Source organism: Metopolophium dirhodum, chromosome 7 (assembly GCF_019925205.1).
Source record: "Metopolophium dirhodum isolate CAU chromosome 7, ASM1992520v1, whole genome shotgun sequence".
In the NCBI taxonomy this organism is placed as follows: domain Eukaryota; kingdom Metazoa; phylum Arthropoda; class Insecta; order Hemiptera; family Aphididae; genus Metopolophium; species Metopolophium dirhodum.
The window spans coordinates 36,846,698-36,869,026 of NC_083566.1; the positions used below are offsets into that span (position 1 = coordinate 36,846,698).

Below are 22,329 nucleotides of genomic sequence, written 5' to 3' on the forward strand. Positions count from 1 at the left end.
TATACCTTAACTTTCATATTTTTATATAGAAATGTATGATATGTGATTATGTGACTATGTGAGCATATCATTAAAAATACATTGAGTTTTATAACAAATAATAATAATATTTTTTTTATATAAAACTGTAAATTCTTAATAAATAGCATCTGGCTTATTATTTGTTGATAGTTACAATTGGGCTGCACAATTGTGAACTGACGAGTAAGATACAGTTAAAGATTTAAATGCAACTTAAATTCCACTTGAAAGTAATTTAAATGCATAGTAAAAAATAAAAATAATATATACATTCGTAATAGGAATTTTCTTAAGTGCAATTTCCGAGGCTTTTAGGCAGTAAGGATTTGACGAGTTGAGCAATCTAATTAGGGTTAACAAATTAAGTTAATTTAAACTTTTAACTTAATTATGAATTACTTTTGTTTTTTTATTAACTTAACTTAACTTAAACCACATACACAAAGATAAATAATAACATTTTTCTTTAAGATAAACAAATGGTTCCTACCCGGAGGCATACCGTTGTAAGCAAAATCAAGTGAACAAAATAAACTTAAATTAATGTATTAATTAAAAATAAAAAGTACTTTTAGCTGACTTAATATTGTTTATAGACTTCTTAATCATGATTGAATACAATATCATACTGGATAATAAGGACGTCATATTTAGCAAATCATCGTTGTATATTATTTCTAATAAATTATCACATTTTTTTAATACAAATAAAAGACAACTATGTGTAGGTATCTATGATTTACCTACTAATGTAGCATTGTTTTTTAAATAGCATGAAATAGATTTTATACAGTTTATTTTTAAAGATTTATTTACTTGAAATAGTGTTTGTATATTTTATAAAATTCTTAATTTAAATAAGTGAATATAATAAAAATCTAAAAACAATATCTATACCTAAAAGTATACCTAATTATTACAGTAGAAAAATGCATTGGTTCATTTATTAGGTACATTTTTATTATGACTATAAAACAAACCTGTGCTAATGGTACTTGTACATTATTTAAAACGTTTGATTTTAATATTTCTTGGAAAAAAATCATCAACTAACAGTTTATTTTTAATCTTATACAAATCACAAAATAATACTACTGTTTCTTCTTAATTTTGCTCGGATGGTACACGGTATGATGGTGAAGACGTGCACGCCGTGGTTTTATATACATGTGCTTACATGAATAATCCACTTCGCTACGGATCACAGACCATAATTACGTACATTCATATTAACAAAATTGTATTCAAGTTGAGCGGTTAGTATAAAATCACATCGTTCCACTTGTAGTACTATACAAGTGGATCCATATCAATTTAAAACCAATAACAAACATTCCAAACGGCGGTCATCGTGGAAGTACTCAATGTTGGTGATAAAATAGACTAGCAGAGGATAAAAAAGGAAAAATAATATTATCATACCATAGAAGACAAAAAACGAAAAGAATCCAACGATCAAAGGCATAACACGGTTCTGGAAATTCCACAACACTGGCATAGGACAGTATTATTTTCATCGACCTAATACAACATCACAAAAATATGTTGAGCGGCTGGAATTCAGTTTAAAAATGAGCTGTCTATACACACTTTATTTCAGTTTCCTGGTTAAAAATTTACGGAATTTCAAGGATTCAGTCAAAGGGATAATGTCCGTTTACCACTTACTGTAACCGCGCTTAAAACGTTTTGAAAAAAGTGTTGAAAAAAACGTCATCATTCTGTACAAATAAATTGTTCACGTTTGAAATAGTTTCTATTCCCTTGTTTACACGTTGTAATTATGTATTTAGGTTTTATCGACAAAGAATATCCACTTAATGTACCTATAGGTTACGTATTATAATAGCCGTATAGGTACTGCGGTAATTTTATTTCTTAAAAGAATTCAATTCCGTGTTTTAGTCGTCATAAATATAGTATATTGTGTGACAAGAGCGGGAAGTGAGCTATTTAAGTCACTGGCGACATGTGCGGCACGAGCCACTGACGAGGGCCGCATTTCGCCCAAGACTTAAATTGTTTCCTTGCACGAGCCACACGTACCATTTTTTTTTCACTCCTCTGCGTTCATCGATCACGAAAAAGATATCTATTCAGGGATCTATGCAACAACCAAACTATTCTACGAAAACAATTTCATACAAGAAACGGTTTAGCTTATTTTAAGCGTCTTGCATGGAGGTTATACTATGAATATAAGATGTAACCAAAAATGTATGTTGTGTGAGGACCGTGGTAAAGATTGTAGTGTAAATAATAATTATTATATTAAAATAAAATAAGAATAAGAAAAATGTAATCACTACTCAATAGCAATCAGTAATCACTATTGATCACTGCAAAGGTAATGCACTAATTGATTACGGCAAAGGTAATGCAGTATAATGCACTATTCAGAGATCTATGTCAACAACCAGATTATTCTATGAAAACAATTTCATGAAAGAAAAATGTTTATGCGTCATGCGAGAAGGTTATAATATGAGTATTTAAGATGTAACCAAAAGTTTATGTTTTGTATGGACCGTGGTATAGATTTCAGTGTCTGGTTATTGTGTAGGGGATACACTCGAGATATACGTGTCCAGCAATTTTGGGGATTTCCATTTTACCACCCGGCATTTTTGGGGATTTCCACTTTATCGCCCGGCACTATTAAAGATTCCCACTTTACCGCCCGCTGGACTGAAAAATTACGCTTTCCAACGCTTCAACCGCTATCGAAAACCAAACTTTCCGTGCAGGCGTGACAAAATAAATAAATTATAATACAGGTATATACATGTATTATAATATTATATTATTAAACCTGCAGTATAAATATTGTTTTAAATAATACATATTTCGATCCCCGACGCAGGCTTAAAAGAACATGGTATCCTGATCCCCTATAATACCGCGGGTACCTGGTTATTCAGACCTATAATAAAATATAATCAAATTAAGTGTCAATAATGAGCTGCTTCTTCCATCAATATTTTTTTTCTTTCCACACTATTTATGTAATTTATCAAATATACTTACTATGAATTTTTTGTTTAGATGGTTTAACTATATTGTTACCTGTATATAATATGTTAAATGACACCAAAATGATCACAGACGTGATGTTATAATATTAAATAAAATACAATTACCTATTATTTATTATGCAATAATAGGTGAAAAATAATAAAACAGAAATAAAATTAGACACCTAGGACCTATATATATAATATTATAATAATACAGTTATTACAGACGTTGTCCATCACGTGGTTCAGCTGTCACTGCTCGGCGAGACGACTTTAGTCCGATCTCACTTACACGCCTGAAACTTTGCTCACCTTGATGCAAATGTACTTAGGTCAAAGCAAGTTTCAGGCGACATGTGGATGGTTATACCATGGATCGTTGCGGTTGGTCGGCGTGGTTCTGTGTTGTTCGCAACGTTGGCACACCTGAAACTTTGCTCACCTAATAACGTATAAATAACACAGGTTGAGCAATGAGTCAGGCCCGCCAACATTGTGAAATAATCGTATCCACTTGAGATGACACACATACACACACACACACATTAACGATTACAAGTTTCCATTTTGGCGCGCGCCGTTGAACACACGAGGTGTGCTGGGCGCGAGATAAAGCACTCTGCCCATAGCGACCATTGGACCGTGTATAACGGACTTATTTCAAATCGATTGCTCTGCCTGGACTTCAAAGATATTATACTCCTCTGTCTATGTAGGTAATACAATTTCATAAAAACGGTCACGATAAGACACGCGTGTCCGTAATATTGTTATAGTTGACTGCGCGACGGAGGGGTGGCGCCGCGTCAACGACATAAGCGACGCACGGTGCCGGATGTCGATACATGAGGGATGTGAAACGGGGATGCAGGTGCATGAGAATTTCACCACCGTTCACAGAAACCGTTCTATATTTTAACATTTTCGCCGTACAACGCAATATTATGTAACCTATTTTTTTGTGACGACAATAATCAATTAGGATTTACAATGAAAACAGTCAAAACGGGTTAATAAATTGCAGAGCCAAATACAATAAAACGTGTCTACAGTAATAATATTTAATAACAATAATAAATAATAATAATAAACTACTTTCTAACAACATGTCCTATAAAAAATCCCTATCGCAACATTGTTATTTTGGTGGTGCAATTTTAGTGCGCTCTTTTACAATACAATATAGAATAGATATAATATTATATCGAGAGGGTGCATAATCTCATAATTTAATTGACATCAAAGACACAACATAAGAAACATTTTTTTTACTAATTTTTTTTTTTTAAATTACGAAATATTTTGTTCATCTTGTACACAATGGAAACTAATAATTCTAATAATAATAGCAATATTAATAATAACAACAATATTACAAAAATATTATATAATCTAGTGTACTAATAATGTCAGCTATGAAACCTGGACAAGATAATACAAATTGGCTTTAAATTGTATCGCGAATTCCAGGTAATGTAACATAATAATATATAAAATATAAATATAATATATGGACGTCATGGAGCGATTTTACTCGTCAGTCGTCACAGACATTATTTCTGCTGAACCCTTGGTTAAACACGCAATATCCAGGGTGAATTAAATGGGGTCCGTATCGGTGATAGAAAATAACAACAACAACGTCTGTCGCCGACAGCTTGTGGAAACTTCTAGAGCCAACGTGCGCGCATATTGTTGTTCATAGTTTATACGTGCCCATGATGTCATTGACGTACCTTACCTATACCGTCAAAATAAAATATCGCAATAATAATATAGTCTGATCGCTTCGCGTTTTTCGTCGACTCGAAATTTACCGATTTTTAACCAAACGACTTTATTATTACGTATTATAGATACCTACGTCACCACAAAAACCGTTGCACGCGATCGCATAACACAATTTATTAAATAATATTATTGTCGTCCATGAATATTATATTTTGAATAATGCACAAACGTCGCCGTCGCGGTCTACGCAACGATGACGACTGTAGGACAATATACATGAACAAATTTACTATAATATATATAGGTCAGGACTGGTATCGTTTATAAGTGCGTATTATAAAAATTTACAATGTAATATATATAGCGCTTACGATATAATTTATATTACCCACAGAAACCAACGCACAAATGGCATGTCAGAACAATTGTCTATAATATCTATAGCTATAGAGTCCCAATGGCCAACGCTGCCGCGGGTTTTATATAGGTAATGATAATAAAAAAAAAATTGCATATAATCGAGACTATACAGTATTTTATTGTTGCAGCAGTAAATAATTATGGAGTAAAAGAGTCAAAACGCATTTCATAATAATATTGTACATACTGTTCATTGAAACGATCACGAATGATCGATGTTTAATGTTTCGGATTATTATTGTAGGAATTGAGAATTATTGTAGGAGGTACTTCTGTGTACAGAGAGACATAAAGTAACCATACTAACTAGTGATTAAATTGTTTTACAGGAAAAAAGACGAAACACCAGACAGACATAATATATTATACACTATTCCGTCGTAATGCACACGGAAATATGGTCGGGCGTCGATGACATGTTTATGGACCTGCAGGATGCAGCAGTTATACATTATTCCTTGTTGTGGATTATACGGGAATAGTTCTATACTGACCTAATGTTAAACGTTCTGCACGTCGAATCATTATGTCTATGTTTCGTGTAAGTGCATCGGCACAGTAAAAAAAAAAAAAAATAGCGTAACAGTCGGAACGCATATAATCGAACTAATGCCAAAACCACGAAATACGATGTAAAAACTGCGTGTAAAAACTTTTGTCTTTGAACTTCACATACAGCACTAAGCGTTTCGTGTAGATTACTCTGCCGGCGGTTCGTGCACTGAAAACAAATATGCAAATGCTATGCAATAGGCCCCAAGCCCATTTCATTGGGTAATGTTTTTACGGATCATTTAATATTGGTCGTTATACACGTATGCAGTTACGGTTATTGTTATTGTTACACACCCGCATTAGGTGCTTATACATATTATATTATAATAATATATGTATTATTGTGGCTATCATAATTATTATAACTTGAAATTGGTGTAGATTACGAATTCAAAAAAATTTTCGCACGCAATTACAATGCAAATTATCCTTTCGGATTTCCTATACCGGAATTCGCAAAGAACTACATTATTATGTATACATGCAAGATATTGTTATTGTGTATGGTGTTTGCGATGAGACTGCGAACGACAGGGTGAAAAAAAAATTCCGAAAATCTTTGTTTTGGTTTCTGCAGACGCACTCCCGTGCTATGCCGGATCCGGCCATTACGTGTCGGCACGAAGTGACACAAACGCTTCCCCCGTCCTCCGTTCATAAGGCGAGGAGCAGTCTCTGTCAAACGCGAGGGGTGGTGGTGTTTCATTTCCGTTTTGAAATTACTCGAGTTATGTACACACACGCGTGTTATGATAATAATAATACGAACGGTGGGCAAAAGGGATGTGTTTTTACGAATTTTCATCGCGCCCGCCTGTCTACCCCGGATCCATATATACCCAAATATATATACATATATTATAAGTTATACGCTACGCTGTTCGCCTTTTTCATAACCAACGCATCACGCGCGGTGTGCGATGTCGTGTAATTGAAGAATCACTCGCTCGCTCGGGGCCAGATTATTTTTGACGCCGGTCCCGTGACGGATACGGGTAGACTGTAGTGACTAGAGAGAGAGAGAGTGAAAGAGAGAGGGTGAGAGAGTGAGCGAGTCGTAGTATAGGTGTAGTAGCTGGTACGTGATTAGATTTGCAATGTTTCCGACGGCGTTAAATCACGGGGACGCACGCGGTGCTAACTAACTACATCGCCGACAGCGGCGACCCGCTGGGTGGAAGGGGCGGCCGTGGACGACTTTGGGAAATTGAAAATTTAATCCTATTTATTGCTTTTTCCGCATTACGCATATACATATATATATGTACATATACAACACCTATTCATCTATAAATATATCATATATATATATATTATACACTCACAAAGTGGAATTTGTGCGGGATTCTATAAGTCACGTCACCGCCACCGCTCTGGCGGACTTGTTAACTGTGCTGAAAATCAATTACCGTACACACTGCACCGGATTAACCGGCCAGACGTGATTCCGCCGAACGGAAGAATATCGTTATTCAAAATACGTTCAGTGTGGATAATTATATTTCTACTAATTGAAAGCGGCGGCGGCGTATCGCCATTTTTATATCGTTCGAAATTCGTCGAGTGCATTCGTCATGTCCCCTGCACACTCGTAATGCACGCTATATTTATCGTATATATACGATATGTTTACAGAACGGTTTTATTTCAAACACGTCTGGCGCTAAGTGTAAGACGGAACCACGTACGAACACCTCACAGTGAAAAAAAAACCAACAGACTGGACATGGAGAATTAAAAATAACAGGTAGGTACTACAACCTAGGTAGACATTTTGAGTATTGTTTTTATTCCACATCGTTGATACGGTTTTCAGAAATTATTGTATTTTTATGTAGGTATTGTCGTTTATAGTTTATTTATAATATTATTATGTGACATGTGAAACAAACAGTGAAGGTGTGTTATTTGAGTTGAAAAACGGTAAGCAATAAATTCGAACGGAGATAGTTTTATCCGGCGGTCTAACGCAAAGCCACGGCGATTTTTTTTTTTTACAAGGGGTCGTATAATAATGAAAGATCACTGGAAATGAAACATCCCCGTCAGCGCTTTCGTGCATTTTTTAATTGTATAACAACCACAGAGCCGTTATTGGCACCACACCGGCACGTTTCGCAATCGAATACCGTCTGGCCCGTTTAGAGAGTCGTATATAATATAAGAGGTACCTCTACATACTGTTATAATATCTGCGCGGTTACCGTATCGAAATTGTAGTAATGTTATGTAGAAAATATACTTCGACGGTTTGCCGCCTATAATGTACTCCTCCGCATATATCTACTGACATTACGTTGAACTTTACCGCGGGTGGAGGAGACTGCAGGATAAAACCGATCGGATTTATTGGCCAACGTGCCCGTATATTATAATAATATCATAACGGCGGACTCGCAGCGTACGAAACGATATTATTGCGGCGTGCAGCGTCGTCGCGGCTAATACGCCGTGCAAATCGATTTATTAGACGCCATGGCCGCGCAAACGCCACAATCACGACGGTTGATGGTACTATAGTGGTTGTGGTAATGGCAGTCGTAGTAATAGTAATAATGGTAGGTAATAGCGATCGCGAGCTAATGCGCTTTTCTGCATCGGTCAACTTGCAGTGATAATAATATATTATTCCATACCGTTACGATAATATTATACGCTATACACCGAGACCTCGAGGCGTTGCATCGTCGTGACCCGTCAAGTTCACGATTATAATATTACGTGCACGCGTATAAACGTTACGATATGTAGTGTTGAATGTGTGTGTGTGTGCGCAGTATACTTTTACAGAGAACTGCACAGTTGTATCGCACACACGCACACACACATATATAATGTTGGTAAACGTTTGCGGGACTCTGTGCATAGTACTATGTTTAAGACTGTCTGTGCGTGCGTGGTGATGATGTGGGGGCGGTGAAGGGAGTGCCCGCGAAAACTAGTTTGTCAATGTTATAAATAAAAAATAAAATAAATTAACCAGAAAAAAAGAAAGCTTTCCGCCGCACACAAAGCGCCGCGCCGCCGTTCAGCGTTTTTTCGGGTTATTGATGATCGCCGCGGCGTTCAGACGGTATATATACGGATGACATTATGGTTGCACACAAATATTTTTTATTGTATTTTCGGTGGCGAGTCGTCGGAAATAGAACAAAAACGGATGATCTGTTATCGTCGCGCCGGTCTGTCGGTTCTCGGCAGCGCACGGTATTATACAACTGTGCGTGAACGAACGTCCCGCGAGAAACTATTGCAGCGCACGAACTACGCAGAGATTCTGGAATCGATAAATCATAGGTTTTTTTTTTGTTTTTTTTTTTACCCGAAAATCGCTTTTGACCCAATACCATAGGCGCCCGTCTTTGTTACGAGTGGCGGCGCGTGCTATTGCCAATTTTTTAGATAAGTCAAAAGCTCGACGGCTTTTTGTAATCGTCAGGTCGTTGACGACAGTATGCCCCGCGATTCGCGCATAATGATTTATTAGAACCAAACTGTTATAAGTAGGACGTTGGCGCGGAACACTTTACAGATTGTTCGACTTGAGTTATTTTTTACAGACGATATAATACCGAACTCCACAAATTGATTACCCGCCATACATAATCCACCGTTACAATTAATTCAGTATTTTTTTTTACATAGTTATACATCTAAATATTTTATCGTTTCGTAGTGATGTGTGATTTGCTCGGTAAGGATAATATTATCATGTGACTCGAGACATTTTAAAATAATTAAAATAAGGTCACGTTCGAATTGATATTTTAAAAAGTATACTGCAGCGTATAGTCGGTTTTTACGGCCCGGGATGTTGTATTCTATCATCGGATCGTATAATATATTTTAGAAAAACTCTTGGACAAAAGACCGGGCGATACGAGAACAAAATGAAACATTCATGAATTCCCTACCCCGTAGACCACATCTGTCGTGGTGGGTTAGCGGGGGGAGGGGGGAGAGGAGAGGGTATTTTACTCAACCGAATTGCAAAACGCGCAGTCCGTCATTCCGCCGCCGTATTATAGCGCGTAATACTGTCTATACACGACAAGTCTAGCTTACTCGTTTTTCCGTGATATTAAAGTGAGTGGGCTAGTATATTAAAAGATGAAGTTAAAATTGTTGTGTGTGCGAGTCACTGTACACACGCACAAGTACGCCCGCGTTCGCGACCAGCCGAGGGTGTTTTTCGGGATGGACCTATATCGTTATATACTTACTCCGATCAGATAAGCGATCGCGTTTAGGATATTATACTGTTATTATTATTATTATTACCACATAATACATTATTACGATACATAATATGAATGCTGAAGCGGCAAAAGGGAAACGGAAGTAACTCCGATGATGGCCAATCGACCGAAAACTGTAGCATGCGAGTTTTTCTGTAGCATCTCCACATTTTTATTAAACATATCGCGTCGCCACTGCAGCACGAGAGTACGATTATTACTGCCGTATATTATATACAGCCTTAACGGTGTGCCGGCCGAGTAGTTTCTCAAAGGGCGTTTGTAAAGTGTTTTCAATCTGCCGGCGATTGCGGCGAATGATGCAACACGTATAACGGCATTTGTACGTCGCTCATATATTTGATACATAATATGATACAAATAATACGCTTTTACGCAAAGGGGATTTTTTTAATTCTTAAAACCACAAGTCATGTCGGCACTATAATATGAAGTTTTGCTCTCGTGTGCGTATAATTCGTCGTTCAACATTATATAGCTCTAGATGTATCTACGCGTATCTCAGGATTTCCTGTGACCTATTCACAGAAAGTCTACTCAATGTTTTGACTTATACTGAGTGGGTTCCGCTCTTACTGTTAAGTTTTCCATTTGCCACGAGTTTATGTAGTTTTGCACTCAAAAACACCACGCTATAGCTTGTACATTTATACGACGGACCATCACACGAAACGTAAAAATAAAATTATTACAGTCTGACCGTATATTATATAGCATTATGGCCACATAATAATTAAATCATGATGCATTTTCTTTCGAATTGATCGGAACTAAACTAAACGTCTAAATGCCGAGTGCTAAACACCATGATTTATTGCGAAAACCGTATTTAATTTTAATGGTGAATTTATCATTTTTTATTCTTTCAATAAATCTCGTTTTATTAACTCTCGAAATTTCAATGTACGATGTACCTACACGATAATAATTATAATGATAATAATTAGAAAAAAAACATAAGAAAAAAATAGATCTTTTGATATATTCTTCGTCCTACTCTAACAGTTAAATATTATAATCATAATATAAATTATATATAGGTAGTGCATAGTGCATAATGCATATATTTATCTATCCATAAATGGTAATTTGTTATTGAGTTATCGTGAGAAGTGCCTGATACTGTTTATCGTTATACACACACAGCTCTTGGACGGATATCTAGTCGGTACATGGGTAATTAATTTTAACCAGCCAATCATTGAATCATACATCATAATAATAATTATAATAACAAGACCGATAATGATACTATTCAAGTGGGCAGATCCGGTTTGATTAAAACCTACTGACGGACAAAATGTTCTCGGTGTATAATATTTTTTTATTTTAAATACGTGCACAATGAGTAATTTCATTACAAATTGAATGACGTCAATGTCAGTGAATACATTTTAAAATAATATCCTTAAAGGGTTTAATTGTGTGTAGACCCAAAAGTATTTTGAAGGTTAAGTTATACTCGTTTAGTCGTTTAACACCTATATTATATTCATATATGTTAGAAGTTGGACACTCTATAATATTTGCCATTAATGATTTATGTAAGTAATAAACTGCATAATAAACTAGGAAGCTCATTTATATTATTATTATTTTTAATACATTTTGTTCTACCTACTTACTGAATTGAATTTGTCGTCCATGTCTTACATGCCTAGGTCACATTTTCAAGAAGCATCGCTATTCTATCTTTATAGTTTATTGTTTTATTCATTTATTGTCTTTATATTTTGTTAGATAATATAACACTGTAATCATCATTTAAATACGATTATCTACATATTTTCGGTAGAATATTCTTATTATTTTTTAGTAAAAACGTTAAACAATTAAACATTTTAAAAATAACTCATTATATTTATTTAATGTTTAATACATTTCAACCTTTGATGTATTGCTCGAGAAAAAAATTTAATATTTCTGTACGACCACTATTTAGTGGGTTTGCCATTTCACACTAAAGCACGCAGACTCATACTATTCCAACTAAAAATTACTATTTCTCATATTTCAATGTGAAAAGTTCACGAAATAAATGTTTAAAAGGAGTAGCAAATGAAAGAGAAGATAAAAGAATTTCTACGAACGGTTTATTTATTTGTTGCATTTTTCAGTGTTGTTTTCCTGATGCTTATATATATGCGGAACAAAAAGAGTTGTTAATCGAAAACAGAGAAAATAGGGTTCTATATTATTATTATAATGAAAGCTGTCGGTCGAGAGGTAAAACGATCAATTTTATTCTTGGTGGGAGCTAGCGAAGGGATGGTCGGGTGGTTCTTTATTTATTTTATCCCAAATACAATCTTATAGTGGTAAAGAGAGAGAGAGAGAGAATAACTGAAATTCCTAAACAATTTCTCACCCATAGAGGCACAGACCAACATATTTTGTGGAATCTATATATACCTATTGAAAACGCAATACTTGGTTTTTTTGTTGTTATTATTATTCGAGGGTATTTATCGCACAGCGGGAAGATCTGCACGCTTATAGTGCTTTTCGTCGTCCGCGATCGTGGCTCGCTCGAGTCGATTTTATTTCGCGATATAAATCAGTTTGTGTTTGCTTATATATATATATATATATACATATTATATAGTATTATATAGTTCACTTATATAACAACACGCCGACCGCCGGGAACCGTATCCGCTCTAACGTGCCCGCCGGGGAATATAATAATAATAACATAATATAAAGTACTCTGCGCGGTGCCGTCGTTTGGGGCATAAACGACGGACGTAAAACGTCGATAAAACCCGCCACGATATGAGGCGCGTAAAAACGCCGCGGTCGTCGCGTGCTCGATGACTCTCGGAAAACGAGCCCCGATGGGGCTCGGCTGACTGTTTGTACATATATATATATCGCAGTGGCGATATGTATTATTATGGTCCGGCAACACCGCACGTGTAGGCCGAATACGATGTATATACGTAAAGTGTAATAACATAGTTTACGTTATACGCTACGACCACGGCGTATATATATATATATATAGAAGACAATTTTTACGACCCGTTGATGTGCGCACACGGCTCTTGGAATGAATAAAAAAATAATCGTATATTTTTTTACTACACATAATATAATACAAAAACCTCTTCCTCGCCAGATCTCGGAGCAATGCAAACATGAAACGAATGCCACGCGCGCGACACATTCGCATCGGGGATTTTTATATTTTCTCCGCGGGTCGCGGCAGCTGCAGCAGTCGGCGGCGGCCGCGGGATATCGCGTCGGCTCCTGCGTATAAGGGGAATGGACGCACGCTAAGTGTAGTCTGGTCGCCGTGTCGTATTGTTTCAGGGATCGGAAAAAGGTTTCGACCCCTCCCCGACCCACCTCACCCAGACTTACGAGCCCGTCGCTCCTCGTAATCTCGTGTACATGTATACACACGCGCGCACACACCAGACTTGCAGAAGCGTACATATATATACATGCATATACGTATACGCCACTCCGACCATGTGTATAGATATTATATAGGCCATCTGTCATTTATCACGGGCACTCCCTTGTACTACAGAATCGAAAGAAAAAAACAATGTCTAACGCCGCTGCTTCTTTGATTGTAATATGGGGACAGTGCAGGACAACGCTAGTAATATAATATTATTATTATTATTATTATTGTAGCCATGGTGATTCGGCCGTAAGAATCTAACGATATAATTATTGTTATGTGCTCTCTATCGGCGTTCGGTTGTTCGGGGAACTTATGAAGCTGTGCTATATTGGAAGTGAACGTTGAGAACATTCATTAAACGTATCATTACTGCAGAAGATCCCTCAGGCGGCGTCCCGGAGTCTTTGATGAAATTGTGAATGAAATATTATAATAAGAGGTGAACATAAATCAACAAAGGGTTCAATATCGGGTGATGCGCAGGACCCAATTTGAAAAAGAAAGACGGAGATATCGCCTGAAATAAGGGAGAACTTAAATCAAGAATAATGAATAAAAAACGTCAATGCAGCCATTGGCTTCAAAGGTGTATAACCTACTGTATAATATAGTTTATACGTAGAGGGGAGACGAATTGAAGGAGTTGTTATAGGGAGTGGTTTGCTCAGACCGAACCGAAGATGAGAGAAAGGGACGATGTCTCTCTACGGGGAAACCGAGATACCGGAACCGAAGAACAAGTTAGGAACGTAAGGGGAAATAAATGTCATATAGGCATATAATATGTCGATATCGGGGTTCGAGAGTTGTAGCGCTAAAAAATATACTCGTTAGCGGTTTTATATGCAAAATTTTATAACACTCGAAAATACGCTTTACATAAAATAATGAGCCAAAAATCGAACTTCATATTTTACGAACATTGAAAGTAATGAGCTGATAGAAAATTCAAAACCTTTTTAATTTATATATAGATTGCGAAAACATAATTATAAGCTTCACTTATCAGTTATCACCAAGCACGAAAAGGATTAATACTTCTCGCATATTCTTTTAGGATATAAAAAAAAAATAATATATTATATTGTAATATACGTATGTGCAAAGTTCGTAACCCCTAACTCAATATAATAATTATAATTAACTCGAAAGTCGAAACGCGTCAAACCAACTATACACATATAATAATATGTAGTAGACACTAAATAATTAACTATAGGTAGTACATTTTAATATTAAACTTTAGGCATATGATGTACACACACACACACACACACACACACACACACTACACACGATCGGACGCGTACCTACCATATTATGGAATTACGCGCATACATTTTGTCGATCTCATGTTTGCTCAAACCGGCGGCAATATTATAATAAATCATCGTCGCTGCAGACGTCACGGGTTTGGGTGCGGGGGACTCGACCGCGTCAGATAACGAAGAGGAATAATAATAATATTATAGAATACGCCGCCCCGCCGCTTGTCACTATGATGATAATAATAATAATATATAACGTTACATTCGACAGCCGCGGACCGATGTGTGTTTGTGCAACGCCATGTGACGCGTTGGCAGCTGGAACGACAGTGGCCAATAAATTATACCGTTTTGTATATATACGATAGTATTATTATTATAGCAGTTTTATTATTATACTTACTATATTATAATACATCATGTTATACGGCCGTGTGCGGCTAACCCGCCGGATTATACGCCGCGGCGGTTGTGCAGTCGCGACTCAGGTGCGGCACACGCGCTAGTCGGTCGCGTGGGCGGACTGACAGGCCATGTGGGGAGGGGGTGGAGAGCTGGCTAAAAAAATTGTATGACGTGACGCGCGCGGGCGGTGTCGACGTCGCGTTATCGCTCGTATATAATTTTAATATGTACGTACTACAAAATAGTATATACTGTATCAATATACATTTTTTTTTTTTTCGAGGGGTTTTTGACGATATGAAAACTCTACGTTATGACTACAAACTATATAATAATATCTATTTTCATGACGCGTTTACCGTAATAACGAATATTTAAATAAAAAAAACGTTTCCCATAGTATATTATATTTTTTATTACAAATCTTACCTCCGAAAAGCGCGCCCTGTATAACACGTAGATAATAATATAGATATAACCGACCGCGTATCCTGCAAGGGAATAAGCCGAACCCAAGCCCGAAGCACACGTGCTACGTCAAATCGACGGTTTATTTTAAGCTACCTTATTCTGTTCACCGCCGCAGGCACCACCGTCGACCAGATGGATCGCATGCACAAATATTTATCAAATACTTTATATATTATGAAAACAAAAACAATCAATTTTCTGGCAAGTATACGACGGCCAGTTCTTAAAATATCCGTTTAAAATAATATATCATGATGGACTTAGCGCGTGCGCTTGCACTCACACATACACATTGTATACACTATAATACGCTGCTGCTTTGAAACGCTTGGTGCCCAGGCCAAGATACCTGATAAATCATATTATACGGTCCGAGTAAAATTTAATTTTGAATATATTCCGCCAAACCGTTATTATAACTTTATTATAATATGCATAACGCCTACGTACCACAGCACTACTTGCCTACTATATAATATTATTAAACTATACTATACAATATTAATATATGGTCGGTTTATACATAATATTATTCTAATCGGAGTTTAGCAATCGCTGCTTGACCGCGCCACCGCGTGTTATTACAACTGGGGACGTCTGGCGACTATGTGATCTAACTGTACACTAATAATAATAATGATGATAATAATAATAATAATAATAGTAATAATGATAACAGCGTATAATATAGAATATAATATCATATTTGGGGCACCGTTATATTGAAATAGTAATATTAAGTGCCCGATCGTTTTTTACGGCTTGTCCCGGGAGGGAAATTGTACAATATAATAATAGTAATATATCATAATATACACACAAGGAGGAGGACTTATAAGAGTATGACTGGAATGTTCATCCCTTTCGCCTCGAAAATTCGGCTGGGCCTAAACCCCGTTATGCTGGACGATTACGATTTACGAGAAAACAAAAATGAAAACCGATAAAGCCGTGTTTTTTATTATAACGTCGTCGTTTTTGCACCGTCGAAAAAGATTTCAAATCAGTCGTCGTACCGTGACGTATTTGCACACAACGTTGTCGATATAAGTTTTCGATAAAAAAAAAAGAAAAGTTCTTTATATAAGATAACTATATTATTCTGTATAGTTCTTAACTGGCTAAAATACTGGCGCATAGAGGGTATCATATGTATAGAGGAATAGGTCGTTAAATTTTACGGCAGTTTTGACCGAAAACCATTCACGTGTGGTATAACATAAAGTCTAAGAATGAATGCGCCGAACAAAGGCTGTGCACGATACTGAAACATACTACCGCATACACGTATAACGAAACACATTTTAATGAACGCTTTTGCAGGAATTTTTAACACTACGGCGAGTTTCATTTGCGGCAAAACTTTCGTTCAACAATATATATAATATAATATATATATATATATACAATATACATATTATATGTGTATGCGTGTGAGTATAGGGGTGTCGGCGCGATTATTATTATTACATGTTTCTCGAGCAGCGCATTTTACGCTTTTTTTCATTTCTTCCCCCTCGGCGTCAATTCTCTATAACCGATCCCTCTCTGTTCTTTAAAATTCCGCAAACGCGAGTCGATAACTTTCCCATCAATGAAGAAACACTCGCGCCACGGACTATACATTATTATATTATATATATATATATACACCTCTCGATAATATCGTACGTTATAATACAATAGGGTATAAAATGTCATTTAAATATTCCATTATTAATCGACAGCAGGAAAAACGACGATTGGAGGAGCGACGAAATGCATACTAAGGCATAAATAATGAAAAAAAAATTAAACATCGTTCCACAACGAAATAATTTCCATTATGTAAATGTAATAAGCATTTTGGTTATTGAATTAAGACGCGGACTTTCGGGTACAATGAAAAAAAAAACAAAACATAAAAATGTTAATAAAAAAAAACATTCTTGGATTAACTTTCAGCGAATTTCAAATTTGTTCTCGTCCCCGCACACCGAGTATAAGAAGATTTTCGGATAATAAATAAAGTGCGCAAGGAGGAATAAATAATATAAAAAAAGGAGAAAAACATTAGGTGATGGGGCACTCGAGAAAACCGACAAGCAAAGAAATAACAATACTCGAACGTATATTTATATATTTACAGTTTCTTTTACGTAAAAGTTTTATGCGCGTTTTTCTGGAGAAGAGCGAAGTAAAAGAAAAACAAAACAAAACAAAAAAAAGAGGTAAAAACTGTATTATATACTTGAATAATAGAAAAACTTTTCGTCGACCGGATTGCTTGCGCGTATATTATTTTATATTCTACATATATATACACCATACCATAATGTATTACACTTAACCACCACCGTCTCCGCATATTATATAATATTATGGTAATACTCGTAATTAATTAATATTACCGGAATTGTGTTGCACGTTGCTGGCGTATAATAATGATGATGTGAATTTTCGGACACAAACTATCATCCGTTAAGCCCGTGGACGGCAGTACGGCTCAATTCGGTCGATTCCGGTGCAGGACTGCAATACAGGGCTGCTAGATGTGGGAAACGCCAAATGAACGGATCGCGTTGTGAAAATAATACGACATTCGTTTCGCACAAATTGTGTATCGAAACACATCCATCCTATGTATACGCTCATCGTGACGTATAATATTATGTGACATGCACGTTTCCTATAATATTATAGTCCCCGGATACGCGACCGACGGTTCGTTTGAATTAAATAAAACTACTGCGATCGGTTTTTTTTTTTCAAGAGACAAAACTGGAAAAAAAAATGTATTCATAAAAAACAATATAATTACCCGAAGCCGTTGCATGTTTGTCGACGTTCGATGGTGGTGACGACTGACGACCGACGACCGGACACTATCGGTTTTCGGGGCACGACGAGCGCGCCTGCCGACGGCCAGACGGCGAATGATCGACGGTGGACCGGCGCGAGAGAGATTGAGGGAGAGAGGGCGAGCCGGAGAGCGAGAGAGATGGATGAGAAAAGAGTGAGGGCGAGAGCGTGGAGAGGGAAAGAGGGAAAGATAGAAAGAGAGAGGGGGAGAGAGAGACCGCGAAAATCGTGTACTATGCGCGCCTCGACGCGTGAAAATATGGCGAAACGCCGCACGTGCGGCGATCTGTGCGCGCGCGTCTCCGCCGCGGGCGGCCGGTGGGACCGGCAGTGGCTTCATTTGAATTTCATGTTTGATCGACGCGAATTCTATCAGACGATTTTTTTTCGACGCCGCGGATATACTTATAATAGTATAAAAAAAAGGTACCATGCCGGTAAGAGTGGTAATAGATAATATTATAATATTGTACGCTATAAGGATCCAATATTATATTATATCGGTCGGCTCCGAAACGAAACGTGCAGAAAAATACGAAATACCGAAATTCTTGTGTCCCGCTAAATTCGTACTGTTATATATATTTTATATATATTCGTATAGGTACGTTCGTATATTTATTATCATTTCTGGTATGATATTCGATCGTAAATAATTCTATTCGTACAAACACCTACCTATACAACATGGTAGGAATAGCAAACTATGTACGAGTAATATGCTGATATCCGATCAGAACGGCGTTGATCGGAGTGTGATTCCTAATCGCCTCAGATACACGCATAGGTATCGTCATAATGACATATGTCATATTATATAATGCCCCAAAAATTCAAAATAACACACCTGTTAAATGCTCTACAACTATTGTTTTAAATATGATTTGAACAACAAAACATCTTTTATTTTATCTTTTATTCCCCCCCCCCCCTCGGCTGTCGTACATATATATCAATACATTATATTATTACAAGTTTCAGCAGTGCGCCTAATTTCGTTTCGCTGTTCTGCAACGTTTTCGACGATCACGATTATCCGCGAGATCCGGTCACGATGAGCCCGTTGTAGTCCGCGACGACTCGTCCGCTACGTCAGTTCCTCCCACCACGGTCTCTCACAGTGCAGCAGTATAATATTATTATAATGTATATTATATTATTATACGCTATAGGTATATATATATATATATAACATAATAGGTATACGATGTAAACAGAGTCTCTCGGGGCGGCAAACGACGTACAATAAAATATCGGAAAAACGCGACCACCGCCGAATATAATAATAATATTATACTATGCCCACGCGTGTATACAATAATATTATTATCGTTGCAAGTAGGTTTTTCTAAGACATCATCGTATTACAATAATATATCGTATACCTACAGCTGCTGCGTCGGCTGCGTGTAATATCATACGCCACCATCTCGTAGAACGTTGTAACAGTGACCGTATAGTAATATAATAATATATTATAGCAATGGTATTGCGCGCGCATTAAAATAGAATAATAGAATAATATTATACACATACCGTGGTAATGTTGCAGCCTGGACGCGATATATTAGATTACCGGCGCACGCACCGCCGCCGTACGCGTTCCACTTGCGGTGGAAATGCGTATAATATTATAATACGACTTAAAGACGAAATGCACACGGTCGGTCGGGCTCGCGATACGAGATCTGCACGAAACTGGAGCGTGATGACGGCGTTTAATCAACTCGCGGCGGCGCAGGAAACGACGCCGAAACTGTTAGAACAACGACTGCACCGGGATGCGATGAGGTTATTCAACCGCCGACACTGACGCTGCGGTGCCATATTAATTATTATTATCTGCTGCTTTTCTGCGTCTGTGTGTCCGCGCGACGACGGCGATGTGAGACGTCGTCGTCGTCGTGATAATAATATGACGTGACCGTAATAATAATAATAATAATAATATAATTACCGTAACACCGCCCCCCCCCCCCCCAGAAATCGCACGCGACACAGTGTGCAGTCTGTGTATACGGTTTCACGTCGCCATCGCCACCCTTTTTCCAGCAACGACCAAACGGTTGGCAAAACGCGTCCGAGTTGTAAAGAAAATGGTTTATTCTCGTCCATGTCTCCGCCGACGTGAAAGACATCGCAATACGTCATATTATTATTTAATTATGGTTTATAAGATATGATTGATTCCAATGAGTTCTTTTGCATCGGAATTGCACTCGCGGGAATTTAACGTTATCGCTGCTACGCACTCACTGCAGAGTAAGTTATAGTGTTAATAATAAAATTATCAAATTAATGCAGATAGCAAGTCGCAGCCCCATTCGGGGTTGTAAATTGTAATTGTATTGCACTGTTAGGTTCGTATATTATATATATTCGGTCGTCACTAAAGTTCGAATTACTATAAATTATATGTCATGTAACGCATATTTTAAGTAAAATATATATTTTTAAAATTTTTTATTTATATTGATTCGATTTTGAATTTGATATTTTGTCATATCGTTTAGTTATTTAAAAAAAACGCTAGATGACTCTATAAAAAGTAACGCACAGCTGCAGTGAAATACGATTTGACGATAATGTGGTCATTGAACGTGAAGTCCCGAGATTTACGAACGACCAGTTAACACGTAACCATTATATTACTATAATTAACGTGAGCGGGAAAATAACGAACATTTAATGAATATTTACGCAAACTGAAATTTCGAACAAAAGTTTCGTTTCCATTTGAAACGACATCATTATCGAAACAAAAACGTCGTGGGCGCAGCGCCTCGACCATTGTGCGGGCGAGATGTATGCTTTTGTGGCGACTGGCGACCCGTTGTCTTTATTTTTAAAACACTATCGAAAACCTAAAATGTTTTACCTGTTCGTTTGTTTGTTACTGAAAAGTTCACTCCTCTCTGGACGGGAATCAATCATCCATTGAACTCGATGGCGACAATAGTTGCGATTCCGGAAATGTTCGTCACCCGGACTACGTTGCCTATATATTGTTTGTGTTGTTGATGATGTTGTTGTTGTGGTCGTCATTGTTGTTTCTGCTGCTGTTGTTATTATTACTATCATCATCGTCATCATTGTTGCACCGGGCTCACCGAGTTTTTCTCCAGACCACGGAAGACGACGACGTCGCGGTCGGTGGAATTTCGTCGGTAAAACGCAGACCGTTTATTTTGTTGCGGCGCCCGCGTGGAATTCAATTATATTATATCGAGGTCCTGGAGCGTTCGCTTAGCCACCGAATTCCGCCAGCGGAGAGTGATAACCGTCTGTGAAATCGAAAGAGCACAGAGTTAAATACGTGGGTGTACATACCCACCCACACACACACACAGATAGATCATCATAATCATCGTCGTACAGGCATTTAAGTTTTGTCATTTATATACTATGTACTTATATACATGTGTAGTAAAGCTGTTATATTACAAATATAATATATCGTGATAGATATTAATACGAAATGTCTCGGTACAATCTAATTCTTTGTCACTCTTTCTCTATCTCTCTCTATATCTTTCTCTCCCGACGAGGAAACGAGTTTTAGCCCGCGTTTACCTCCGCCACGGTGTATAGGGGCTGGGAAATATATCGTTAGGAAATTAATTGGTATGAGAAAATAATCCATACTCAAAATATATAACAAATAAGTCAATACATTTGAAAAAAAATACGATTCACTAGTCTTGATATATTGCACTTGGGTATAGGTATAATGAAATGTCTACAAACGGTTCCAATAATATGATATTAATATGATTTTTAATAGATTACGTCATCATAATAAAATAAAATATATCATGTACAATAATTTAGTTGAAATCGGATATAATTATATGATGCACAGCGTTGTTCTTAAAGGTAAAATAGATGCACGCCATACCGATAGAAACGCATATTATTATTAT

The 22,329-nt window shown here is 37.0% G+C and overlaps 1 long non-coding RNA gene across 2 annotated transcripts in view; it reads right to left on the reverse strand.

The window, feature by feature from the left end:
* Positions 1-3,219: 3,219 nt before the first annotated feature.
* The window catches only part of LOC132948931 (uncharacterized), a 92,303-nt gene continuing 73,193 nt past the window's right edge, over positions 3,220-22,329 (reverse strand). Inside the window, exons 7-8 of one of the 2 annotated variants that reach the window (XR_009665056.1) lie at positions 21,285-21,690; positions 3,220-4,779 (exon numbers count right to left, since the gene is read on the reverse strand). This is a non-coding gene — a long non-coding RNA (uncharacterized LOC132948931). Of the gene's footprint in view, positions 4,780-18,538; positions 21,691-22,329 lie in introns of those variants that run through there. The other variant, XR_009665057.1, reaches the window with a different exon arrangement.